General features: G+C 41.1%; 1 long non-coding RNA gene across 1 annotated transcript; it reads right to left on the bottom strand.

Annotated features, from left to right (window-relative positions):
* Nucleotides 1–5,772: 5,772 nt before the first annotated feature.
* On the bottom strand, nucleotides 5,773–11,322 carry LOC113629062 (uncharacterized). The gene is made up of 3 exons (XR_003436369.1): nucleotides 11,108–11,322; nucleotides 10,638–10,821; nucleotides 5,773–9,712 (listed from the first exon to the last, which is right to left on the bottom strand). It is a non-coding gene; the product is annotated as an uncharacterized LOC113629062 (long non-coding RNA).
* Nucleotides 11,323–13,791: the final 2,469 nt, after the last annotated feature.

Here is a 13,791-nt window from a genome sequence, read left to right as displayed (position 1 = left end):
TCTAACTGGGCCAGGGATGTGGATGACTTGTTTTAAATAGTTATGGCTTTGATCTCATTTCTCCCTTATATTGTTTTAAAAACATTTAGGCGAGAAAAAAACATTACAATGGAATCTTTTCATTAGCTACCGAATTTCTTGAAGGAGTCAAGGCAAACATTTTCTAGTATATGCCTTTTTGTATTCTGTAACTTGGACGGTATGCTCTGTATCCAAGCCAATTCTGTTATAAAAAGTAAACAAGGGGGCTTCCCTGGTGGCGCAGTTGTTGAGAGTCCGCCTGTCGATGCAGGGGACACAGGTTCGTGCCCCGGTCTGGGAAGATCCCACATGCTGAGGAGCGGCTGGGCCCGTGAGCCATGGCCGCTGAGCCTGCGCTTCCGGAGCCTGTGCTCCGCAACGGGAGAGGCCACAACAGTGAGAGGCCCGCGTACCGCAAAAAACAAACAAACAAAAGTAAACAAGGGCTTCCCTGATGGCGCAGTGGTTGAGAATCTGCCTGCTAATGCAGGGCACACGTGTTCGAGCCCTGGTCTGGGAGGTTCCCACATGCCGCGGAGCAACAGGGCCCGTGAGCCACGACTACTGAGCCTGCGCGTCTGGAGCCTGTGCTCTGCAACAAAAGAGGCCGCGATAGTGAGAGGCCCGTGCACCGCGATGAAGAGTGGCCCCCGCTTGCCACAACTAGAGAAAGCCCTCGCACAGAAACGAAGAACCAACACAGCAAAAATAAATTAATAATAATTTTTTAAAAGTAAACAAAATATATCACTTAACAAATAAACAAGACTAGGTTAGATTTCCATCTGACATTTTTCATCAGTGTCCCTTCAAAAGGCAACATTGGAGATTTATGAATGAAATTAATTTTGAACTCTGTATCAGACCATGCCAATTCCTTAGCTTTGTAGATTCCAAAATCTGTTTCCAAATTAGGTATTTCATTAGCTTTAATGTATCTTTTAACCTGATTCAGACTTTAGGATGCATTTTGTCATTTGGGGTCATTCATAATTTACTCTTTAGGAAATTATTGTATGAATAACAGCTGGAGAAAATCATCCTCCCTGCTCTGTTCAAAGAATTGAGGTAATAACAACAAGTTAGCACAGGTTTCCCTGGGCACTGAGATAAGCTACTTGGGTAATATAGTGGCTGAGACCACAAGGAGGGGATAGTAGGAAAGAAAACAAATATTTATTGAATACATATTCTTTGCCAAATATTATGTTAGAAAGTTATTATCCCCATTTTTTAAGTGAAGAAAACTGAGGCTTAGAAATGCTAAATATTTTTGTTTAATACACATTTATTGGAGATTTACCATGTGCCAGGAGTTGTGCTGGGCCCTGGAGATAAAAAGATGACTAAGATGTAGGAATAAACGGCAGGTACATGAATTAAACCCAGGTCCATCTGCTCCTGAAGCCTACACCATAGCTAATATGCCTCCCATGGAACATTGCCTAGGCCAGAATCACTTTTCCTGACATGAAAATGAGACCAAGAACCAGAATAGAGTCTGTTTTTTCAGTGTTTTAACATCAGGACAATGTTCTTGGGAATTTTCATAATTAGAACCATTTCTCAGTGTAGTAAAGGAATTTTATAATTCTCAATTTTATGATTTTAATATTCTCAAGATTCCTATAAAATTGAAAACAGATATTCACTCTCAATTAACAAATCATATATCACTCTCATTTAAAACATAGAAAGAAAAAAACCCCAAAGCTTAATAAGATTACTTAATGAAGATCCTAGAATGAAAAAAGAAGAAATGATCATCTGGGTTTAACGGTCCAGACAAGACAGTGAGTTAGCACAGATTATTGGCTTCTCCCAACCACCGCAATGCAACTCAACCTTGGAGATGCCACATGAGAGTTTAAGTAGCTAAAGGAGCACAAAGCCTTCATTATTTATAACTAACTGCAAGTAGCCCTTGGGAGGACAAAAGTGTTAAGAAGAACAGCCTTGGAAGTTAGGTCAGAGGCCAAAGAGAGATTTCTCTCCTCCACATTGTCTTGTCAGATCCCTGCTCACATGCTGCTGCCTCAAGGCAGGCCAGTGTAAGTCCAAGGTGGTATAAACTCAGGGCAGTAATGCAGCCCAGTAAACTATTGGGAGTGTGAAGCCAAAAACAGAGTTCAAAATATCAAGAACTCAATGAGTAGCTTGAATAACAGAGTGAATAAACATAGCTGAAGAAAGAATTAGTGAGGTAGAAAATTATATACAAAGACTATCCTAAAAGTCATTAGAAAGGGATAAAAGTTGGAGAGAATGAAGTAGAAGTTAAGTAATATGGAAGATAGAACTAGAAGTAATAGGCTCCCTCAATTATGAATTACAGATGGAGATAAATCAGCTTCCATACGGAGAAAAGAAAATATTCGAAAAGTAATGGTGAAGAATTTCCTAAAATTAAAGGAAAAATATGTGCTTTGCACTATTTGTCCTGTACTACTGTAGTATGTGATCTACTAAAAAGAGTTGACCAAGAAAGAAAAAGACATGGGATCCAGGAAATAAGAGTTTCATATCAGGAGAGAAGCAAAAGAGATTCTTGAGTTAATGGGGAGAGGAGATTCCAGGATGACTGTCATGTGGCAGAGCTAGGGAGCAACCAGTTAATATTAGAGATGGAGATCAGAGGAGAGCTCTGGGAGAAATGACTCCAAGAAAATGAATTTTAGAATATCTGATATGTTTGAATGTATTGAGAAGAGACTTAATCATGGCAGAAATTTTAGGGGTGAATTGGTGTTCAGTACCTACAAAACTAAGCAAGTAAAAAGCAAATCAATTATTCATGCTAAGGAAGAGAAAAATTTGTACAACAAAGAAAATATGAGAACAGATTACAATGCTTAGTTTTGAATAATCTCCATTTTACATAAATTGTGTTCCAAAAATGGAAAAAGGGAAACCTGACTGTATTAGTTTGATGGTGCTGCCATAACAAAGTACCACAAACTGGGTGGCTTAAATGACAGAAACTTACTATCTCGCAGTTCTGCGGGCTGGGAGTCCAAAAGCAAGGTGTTGGCAGGGTCGGTTCCTTTTGAAGGCTGTGAGGGAGGAATCTCTTCCAAGCATCTCTCCATAGCTTATAGATGGCTGTCTTCCTGGTCATGTGGCATTTTCCATGTATACAGTAGCCAAATCACCCCTTTTTAGAAGAACACCAGGCATATTGGATTAAGCCCACCCTACTGAACTTACTTTAACTTAATTACCTCTGTAAAGATCCTAACTCCAAATAAGTTCATATTCAGAGGTTCTGAGGGTTAGAACTTCAAAATATGAATTTTGGTGAGACACAATTCAGCCCATAACACTGACCAACACATTTCATGGAATTAGTATATCCTTGATACCAAAAATGAATAAGAATTTAATTGAATAAGCACTGATTTGTTACAGTATAATAAAGATATTTATAGGTCAACTTCATGTATTAACAGAGATGTAATAATCTTAAATAACTGAATCCAATAGCATACCAAAAAATTTTATAATTAAGTCAGGTTTATCCTTGGAATAGAAGAATGAGTGATCAGACAGTCTATAAGTACAGTTCACCACTTTAATGGAAAAAAATAGAAAATCACCTGATCATTTCAGATACAAAACAATGTTTGATAAAGTTCAGTACTTACATTTATAATTTGAGAAAACTTTGAAAAAACAAGAAAAATAGCTTAATGTGATAAATAAAACAATTAGGTTAAAATAACAAAATGTAATGTAACATCTTTGTGACTTAGGGCAGAGAATGACATTTTTTTTAAATTGACGTATAGTTGATTTACAATATTGTGTTAATTGCTGCTGTAGAGAAAAATAATTCAGTTATACATATATATACATTTTTTAATATTCTTTTCCATTGTGGTTTATCATAGGATATTGAATATAGTTCTCTGTGCTATGCAGTAGGACCTTGCTATTTATCCATTCTATTTATAAACACTTACATCTGCTAATCTCAAACTCTCACTCCATCCCTCCACCAACCCCCTCCCCCTTGGCAACCACCAATCTGTTCTCTATGTACGTGATTCTGTTTCTGTTTCATAAATAGGTTCATTTGTATCATATTTTAGATTCTACATATAAGTGATATCATGTAGTATTTGCCTTTCTCTTTCTGACTTACTTCACTTAGTGTGATAATCTCTAGTTGCAACCATGTTGCTGCAAATAGCATTATTTCATTCTTATTTATGACTGAGTAGTATTACACTGTATATATGTACCACATCTTCTTTATCTATTCATCTGTCGATGGACATTTAGGTTGCTTCCATGTCTTGACTATTGTGAATAGTGCTGCTATGAACATAGGGGTGTGTGTATCTTTCTGAATTATAGTTTTGTCCACTTATATGCCCAGGAGTGGATTGCTGGATGATATGGCAATTCTATTTTTAGTTTTCTGAGGAACTTCCATACTGTTTTCCACAGTGGCTGCACCAACTTACATTCCCACAAACAGTGTAGGAGGGGAGAATGACTTCTTAAACAAAACTTCAAAAGCATAAATCACAAGTCAAAACAAAACATCTAAACTAAATTTTAACATCAAAATTAAGAATTTTAGTTCAATTGAGAGCACTACGCACAAAGTTCCTACACCTACCAAAATGGGAAAAGATACTTGTGGCATCTAAACCAATAAAGAATAAATTTGTGAACATACAAATAACTCCTAAAAATCAATAAGGTAATAACTCTTATAAAGTGGGCAAGGCAATTTATAGAAGAGCAAACCCAGGAAGTTAATAAGCATTCATCAAGGTGCTCAAAACCATTGGTAATCAGTGAAATGCAAATTAAAACAATTAGATTGGCAAAAAGAGAAAGTTGGATAATGCCAAGTATCAGTGAGGCTATGGGGACAGAGGGACCTTCATACACTGCTAGAGCAATGGTAGGCTGGTGCCAATTTATCAGTACTTAGCCTTACTAAGTAGGCATTTGCCTTATGAGCCAGTAATTCCACTTGGGCATGTATCCCAAGGAATTGATTCTTTGGGTCTATAAGGGGACACGAAAGGGATTTGGAGTGCCCTGGGTATTTATCACTGTGAATGAGAATAGGAAAAATGTGATTGGTACACATCATGAAGTATTATATAACAATTAGAATTAAAGGACTAGATGTTCACACACTCGGTGAAAAAAGTTGGAAACAGAAGAAGATGTATAATACAGTATTATTTACGAAAAGTTAAAAATTATATACACTCAAAAATACATAAAGATATACATAAAACACATTAATCTTGCTGGAGGGAAATGGTAGTGGTATGAGGATAAAATGGGATACATAAATAGAGGAAGGAAGGAAGGAAAGAAGGAAGGAAGGAAGGAAGGGAGGGAGGGAGGGAGGGAGGGAGGGAGGGAGGAGGGGAGAAAGGAAGGGAAAATGGAAGGGAGAGAGGGAGGGAAGGAGGGATGGAGGAAGAAAGAAAGACATATTAGTTAGCTATTTTTGCAATAATAATGCATAACAAATATTAGAATTTCAGTGGTTTACAACAAACATTTATTTCTCATGCATGTGCAGGTCAGCTGGGGGTTGGCTGATCTAGACTGGGAACTTGGTTAAAAGCTACAGGTTGGGGCTTCCCTGGTGGCGCAGTGGCTGAGAGTCCGCCTGCCGAGGCAGGGGACACGGGTTCATGCCCTGGTCCGGGAAGATCCCACATGCCGCGGAGCAGCTGGGCCCGTGAGCCATGGCCGCTGAGCCTGCGCGTCTGGAGGCTGTGCTCCGCAACGGGAGAGGCCACAACAGTGAGAGGCCCACGTATCACACATTAAAAAAAAAAAAAGCTACAGGTTGAGTCCAGATCTGTTCCATATGTTTCTTCTCATTCTCCCTAGACTAGTGGCTACCCAAGGTATGTTCTTCTTGTGATGAAGAGCAGGAGCTGAAGTGTGTGAATTTAACCAGGTTAATGCAATGGGACCAGCATCCTATTGGCTGAAGCAAGTCATATGGCCAAGCCCAAGTCAAGTATCAAGAAAAATGCCCCACCCACCAGGAGGCTACGGCGAGGATGTAGACATATAATACCAGTGTAGGAAATTTTAATTCTTGGAATCAATAATTCCATTTACTGTGATAGGTAGATAGCTGTTATGTGTGTGCGTATGCCTATACATAGATACATAAGTACACATATTCTTAAAAAAACAAAGAAATGAAGAGGAGTTTTGTATGGACAAGTAATGAAATAATCCATAAACTGAGGAGTATGATTGATCACCAGTGTACACCTAAGTTCCAAAAAACTAAACCAAAGCAAAACCAAAACAAACAACGCAAAACGGAACAATATGTGAGTAGAAAGTTCAGACTGAACATCAAGGGTGGCACTGCAAAATATTCTAATTAGTCATCTCCATACTCGTTATAGAGAACAATAGTACAAAGAGAATGTACTATCATCCTTACTTGGAACATGTAAATGTGCTGTTTATTTACAAAAATAAGTGGAATCCACACTGCTAAATAAGCTATGATGTGGCTTTGTTCTAAGCAATGCAGCAACAGCGGGGAGAGTGTCTAAAGCTTTGGACCTCCAATATAAAGTGAGATGAGACCTGTTCTGACACCACTCTATTCTGGGCTGCTTAAGGTACCAAAGCCAGCTCTTTGCTATTACATACACATTTAGCATATCAGAATGAAAAACAAAGATTTTACACAGAGGTTGCTCATGAAAATCTGTTAATGGAAAAGAATTTGGTAGATATGACCACATCTAAATTAAAGACTTCCATTACTGACAAATCAGCAAAATATTGTGAAAAAGATATTTACAAAAGAGACGTGGAATTGGTATCTAGAATATATAAGAAACTTCACAAACAAATAAGAAAAAGAGAGCAAATTTAAAAGAAAAAAATGGGCAATGGACATGTACAGGCAATTGACAGATGGGGAAGTGGAAACAGCTACTATAGTATATGGAAGATATACATCCTCATTAGTAATCAGAGACATGCAAAATTTAAAAAATGAGATATTATTTTCTACCTACCAAATTGGCAAAAATTATAAAGTGCTGGCAAGGATGTGGGGAAATTTCACCCTCACTGGTGGTGAAGTGCAAACATTCTGTATAGCAATTTGAAAGTACTTAATGAAGTAAACTGTGTATATACCCTTACAACTCAGAAGCTCCACTCTTGGGAATAAACTCTAGAGAATCTCTTGCTCAGAAATCCATAAGGAAACATGATGATAGAGTATTGCTGTAGCATTATTTGTGGTACCAAAAAGTTGAAAGCAATCAAGTACCCTCTAGAGAATCTAAGTACCTGTTAGATATCCACTAGGGAAATGAATAAGTAAAACGGGCTCTATGCAAGAATCAGAAATGGTATACGCATCGGTATTGAAATAATCTGTAGGACTCAGAAGCAATGAACTGGATTTATACAGAGAAAAATGTGTAGTTGTCAAAACACTCCTTCAAATGAAAAGTCAGAAAGAGAATGAGATGCATAGCACATTACCATTTATACAACTTTAAGATGCATACAAAAATGACACAATAAAATCTTTCAAATAAACACAAACTAAATAAACACATGGAAGGTGAATTAGAAGAATCTATATAAAAACTCTTTTAAAAAGGTGTTCATGGGAGTGCTAGGGGTATTAGGGATGGAGACCAAGGCAGAAACAAAATAAGATGAAATAAAATAATAAAATAAAATAGGGGTCTTGCAAGAATGACAGTGTTTCATGAATTATCTCAATTCTGTCTACCTCAGATAACAAATAAACAGCCATTTGGGTCCCTCTAACAATTCTCTCTACTTCTTGGAAAAGTGCTATGATCAGAAAGTATATTTTCAAGTCCTTAAAGAAGTCCAGCAGCAGAAAGCAAACTAGAATGGTAGAAAATAATGCCATTTATAGATTCTCTTGGCTAATTATTCATTTATATGCAGCAGTGGAACCGTGCTGGTCTAGAGAGATATTCCATTCGTTTTGAAACAAGTTTACAGCAAATGAGTGATTAAACAACGGCATTTGTGTAAATTAAATCATTTTCGCTTTGTTCCCACGCAGTGACCATCATTTGAGGACTAAACGTCCGATCAAATAACTCTACGTATCTGACCAAATAGCTGATTACCAGGAAATGCGCAGGCTAGAAACGTTCCGACACAAGTTAGGCAGCTCCAAATCTCTCTCAGTCTTCTTTTAAACAAACAGAGACACCGAGAATGGCATGAACCCCAAGCAAGTAGAAAGTTCTGAGAGAACATAAAGGTGGCATCTCAAATAAGTTCAATTAGACACTTCCTACTCATCATAGGGAACAATTAGTATAATGGGATTGCACTGCCCTCTTTATTTGGAACCTGTAACTGTGCTGTTTATTAATAAAGGTAAATGGGACCCATGCTGCAGAATAGTGCTATGGTGCGGATCTCTTCCAAGCAGACCTTCAACATGGGCAGGAAAGAGTCTCTCCAGCTCTGGAGCTCTAATATAAAGTAAGATGAGACCCTTTTTCATCTGGCTCCACGCTATTCTGGGCTGTTTAATGTACCAGCGCCAGCTCTTTGCCACTAGAAGTATCTTTAGCATATTGGAAGGAAAACCAAAAGCAAGGATTTTACATAGGAACTAATCAGATAATTACATGGGTATCCAAAAGCCAGACAGTAAGGGATAGTAAAAACAATATAATTAAATAACTTGACTGAGGGAGGAAGACTAAGGGAGAGGAGTGTCTGCCCCAGAGCCTGGTTGCTGAATACATTTTATCAAAGAAAGAAATCGAAAGGAGACTTTGATGCAGAAGCACATTCACTCTCAGAAGATGGATGGTCCTTAATAATCCCAAACCTCCCCCTTGACCCAGCGTTCTGTTTTCGGCGAGAACTCAAATCGTGATTCTAACTGAAAACAGAACGGCAAGGAAGATGGGGGAGGAGTGAACATTTTCACCACATTCCAGGTCAATTCTTCCAATTCCCAAGGCTTGGGAATGACGGCCACAAGAAATTTAGGATCCTTAAGGATGGCATTCTATAAATACCGATTATTTTCAGTTAACGTTCTTGCTGTCAATATAGCATTTCCATCTGCCACGGTCTTCCAGGCCATTTCTGAAGCTGCCCCAAATGATGCCTCCAAAGAGCTGGCCATCTTTACTTCCAGGTCGCAGATGGTGAGGCTGAGAGGTTAAGTGAGTCGCCTTCGTTGTGAGGCATCAGGTGCCAGTGTGGGATTATCTCTGTGAGTTTCTGACTCTTTGTACCACAAATAAATCTTTCCAGGGTAAAACACATCGTATGGCATCTGCTGAGCAGTGTAGACCTCTTGGGATGTCACATCTACCTGTAGGGGTACCCAGCAGGTGCTCATCTATGGCTCCCCTCGATAACACAGGTGTACATCATATTTATTCAGCAGCAAGAATAGGAGGTTCATTAGAAGAACAAGTGTTGAGTGGGCCCCAGACCTTCCAGGTCACTAACAAGACTGAGACGTGTCATAAGCAAACACATTGGTTCTTAAAAGGTGTCACTTAAGGAGAGGAGTAAACTGCTTGTTATCCTGAGAAGGCAGCATGACGTGGATAGGAAGAGTGCAACCTTGGAATTAGACTTGATTTGATTCTTGTTCTCCAACACTTACTAGCTGAGTGAACCTCAGCCTCACTTTCCTTGTCTGCAAAAGAGAGGAGGGGGTACTAGTGGGGTTATTGTATGTACCCCCCAAACTCCTAACCTCCAGAACTTCCAAATGTGACTTTCCTTGGAAATCGGGTCTTTGCAGATGTAGTCAAGCTAACATGAGATCATTAAGATGGGCTCTAATGCAACATGACTGATGTCCTTATAAAAAGAGGAAAGTTGGACACAGGGAGACATGTGCAGAGGGAAGACATGTGAAGGGACATAGAAGGAACACCAGGTGAAGATGGGGGATTGGAGTAATGAATCTGCAAGCCAAGGAATGTCAAGGATTGCTGAGAACCACCAGATGCTAGGAAGAGGCAAGGAAGGGTATTTCCCCTCCAGGTGTCTGAGGGAGCATGGCCCTCCCATAATCTTGATTTCAGACTTCCAGCCTCCAGAACTGTGAGACAATGAATTTCTCTTGTTCTAAGTGACCCAGTTGGTGGTACAGCAGCCATGGGAGATTAATTCATTGTAAATATTAAAAGCAATTACTTATGTAAAGTACATAGTAGGACCTCAATAAATTCAAGTCCCCTTCTTCAAAGAAAAGGATTTATACATTGGAATGCAGACAAATACTGCTCCCTTTCTCTCTGGAATTCCACTATGGTCTAACCACATGGCAGATGGATATTTGAGTCTGCTGAGAGCTGCCTTAAATTCTATAGATCAGTGCCAGAAATTATCTGGTTTCCTGGGAGGATTTCTGAGTTAGAAAGGACTGAGAACCTAGCCAAAATTCCTAGGTCTGAACTGAAACAGGAAACTCCTGACTGGGACAGAAACTGCCATTTATTGGGAAGAGCTGGGAAGCTTTTCTCCAAGGGGCGCTGGGACATAGTATCAGGCCAAGCCTAACTCCTGCACCCTGGGTTCCACCCACCCCATAGCTTAGGGCCTTCGATACTCACCTGCAGGGTCAGTCCTGGTCAAGCTTCTCAAACTCTGTAACACTTAAAGGAGCATCTGCTTTGAGGGGTGTTGGATGAAGTGGTTGACTATGAACACTGGAGCCAGACTGCCTGCGTTGATCCCATCTCTGCTACTTGCTGTGCATCCTTGGGCAAGTTACTCTCCAAGCCTCAGTTTCTTCCTCTGAAAAATGGGCATAATGATAATAGTACCCAACCCACAGGCTTATTGTGGGGATTAATTAACACAGCCAAAGCATATGGATTGGTCCCCACCCGCTCTCCAATCCTGGCAGCTGATTCCTAATTCAAGCCTGAAGCCCTTATCTTGCTAGCTTGCCTCGTATTCAGTTTCTTTAAAACCAAGACCTATACCAGACTTTCTCTACAATCTCAAACCATTGTCATGGAAGGGAAGCCAGTGTCTGTGGCCCTGCTATCTCCCCAAAGACATCCATGATGCTGCCCACCTGCCAGGTTGTGCAAACGCTTTGAACTCTCTGCCGCTGGGCTCCACCTTCTCATGGGGTCACATGATGATCCTCTGTGTGAACACTTCCAGTGATGGCAAACGGCTGGGCTATTACCTGCCACCTGACAGCCAGAATGGACTTGCTCCATGTCTCAGTAGCTGGAGTGTCCTTCAAAAATCTGCCCAGACACCCACAAGCAGGCTGGATGCCTCCTGTTTGCTCTCACTTCCTGCAGTAAATGGAGTCATGTCTGAATGACAGACCGGATGTTTCCACACCCTGCCAAAATGGAATCTGCTCATTTTGACCACAAAGCTGCTAAACATTAAAAATATGTGGTGACTACACAGGCACTTGACAATGTCTATTTAATGATGACAAACTCATCACACGCAAGACATCACATTTGGTTGAACCAAATCGTGAGATTAAGCAGAATTGGAAAGTCAACATTTGTCAGGCTTTATAAAAGCTTCTCTCATTTTGCAACAGTTATTCTCACTCTTCAATAAGTGGTATTTAGAAAAAACATCAACAACAACAAAATACCAAAGTCAAAAATTAAATCCTGGAGGGGCTTCCCTGGTGGCGCAGTGGTTGAGAGTCCGCCTGCCGATGCAGGGGACACGGGTTCGTGCCCCGGTCCGGGAAGATCCCACATGCCGCGGAGCGGCTGGGCCCGTGAGCCATGGCCGCTGAGCCTGCGCGTCCGGAGCCTGTGCTCCGCAACGGGAGAGGCCACAATAGTGAGAGGCCCGCGTAACGCAAAAAAAAAAAAAAAAATTAAATCCTGGGCTTCCCTGGTGGCGCAGTGGTTGAGAGTCCGCCTGCTGATTCAGGGGACACGGGTTCACGCCCCGGTCCGGGGTGGGGTCCCACGTGCCGCAGAGCGGCTGGGCCCGTGAGCCATGGCCGCTGAGCCTGCGCGTCCGGAGCCTGTGCTCCGCAACGGGAGAGACCACAACAGTGAGAGGCCCCCGTACCGCAAAAAAACAAAACCAAAAACAAACAAAAATTAAATCATTTTCTATTCTTCATTTCCTCAGGATGACTCTACCTATAAAGTATTAGTTAATTTCTACAAACTGAATAGCTGAAAGGGTAACTGATATGAGGAACACTTACGAGCTAGCGAGGCTTGTTTAACATTTGTCTAGTACTAATTATGTTTCAAACTCTGTGCTAATTGCTTCGCACAAATAATATAATTGCATCCTCAGAATACACTTGTAAATTGGGTACAAATGCTATGTTTGCTTTGTTTTTTAACAGATAAGGAAACTGAGGCACCAAAGATGTGAAATAACTTGAACAAGATTCAAAATCGACTTTAGCTGAAATCTGAACCTAGGTCCAAGTTCAGACCCCGTACGATGAAGTTGAAGAAATTAAACTCTTCTACACTCTTCCTTTTCCAGTTGGTTTTGGTTCCTACAGCATGGCAGTGTCCAACTAAGCATGCTCCTTCCAAATGTATTCAGTAGCATTTGCTTGAGAGAGTCCCAGCCGCAAACACTACCCTCATTGTCTCAGCATAATGCAAAGTCACTGTGGACCTGGGCAGCAGAGGCAGGGAGTTCCTTTCCAGCTTCATTCACTAACCCTGGGGGAGGCCGGGCTGGGGAAAACACTAGAACCCAGTTCTCCCAGCCAGCAGCCAGCCTGGCTGGTGGACAGAGGTGGAAAGTGATTGGGATCTGTCTCAGGTGATGGTTCACCTCTGGCTGAGGGAGTCCCTGTAAGCTGATCTTTGGAGATTTCAAGTCCGTTGATGAAAATGGGAATGGAGGAGGGACCTTGGTAAAAATGTTTAGGAATGTAGGCAGGAGATTGGTGGCAAAACTCTCCCCACCCCAATCAAAGGAAATGGCTTTAGGAAGTTGAGTCTCTACCCCTGTTCCTCTTTCCCCTTTATAAATCTACCCTAAATAATCTTCAGGGAATTCGAGCGGTTGCTTTCTCCCTGGCAATGACGGGAATTCCAACTATAGGCCAATTAGAATACACCCAGAGCTGCCAGTAAAATGTTTCACTGACTTCACTTTATTGGTTTCATAAAACAAGTGAAAGAAATCGGAGAAAGTCCAGAGCCTCACCAAGATGCAAGTCTCTTTCTGAAGCAGCTTGAAGCCTGCCCCGTGGGCCCCCCATCTCGCATCGCTTCCTCCACCGTGCTGCTTTTAGCTGCTGCCACCTGCGCAGGATCCTGTGGTATCAGGATACCAGCTCACACACCCGAGCTGTAGTCCTTACTTCCTTGAATATTTGATCTGCGTCCTTGAAGGATTTACTTCCTTTCTCTGAGCCTCAGTTTCCTCCTTTGTCAGTTTCAGGTGATACTCCTTTCATAAGTATCTCAGGCATGGGTGTAGTTTTAGATCTTGGAGAGTGGTCCCTAAGAGATGCGAGGGATTGTCTTCATCCTCTCCCCTCCCCACGTTACACTTCTGTGTTGGTTTTCTCTCAGCGTTTCCAGTCTCAGCATAAATTATCCTTTTGCTCCTATTGACTCCTTACTGTCAGTGCTGCCTGTGTGTGTGTGTTTGTGAATGCACGTGCCCAGCATGTCTGTATCCTTGTCATTCTTTCTTTGTTCTTTCCCCAGGCTTCAGTGAGAGTAGAGAATGGAATGGAATGTCCTTGACCACCTCCCTCCCCCTCACCGGGAGGAGCAGGGCCAC

The sequence above is a fragment of the Aethalodelphis obliquidens genome, unplaced genomic scaffold (assembly GCF_003676395.1).
Source record: "Aethalodelphis obliquidens isolate GAN/ISIS:26980383/991018 unplaced genomic scaffold, ASM367639v1 scaffold2, whole genome shotgun sequence".
NCBI lineage: Eukaryota > Metazoa > Chordata > Mammalia > Artiodactyla > Delphinidae > Aethalodelphis > Aethalodelphis obliquidens.
This window is presented reverse-complemented; position numbering and strand designations above follow the sequence as displayed.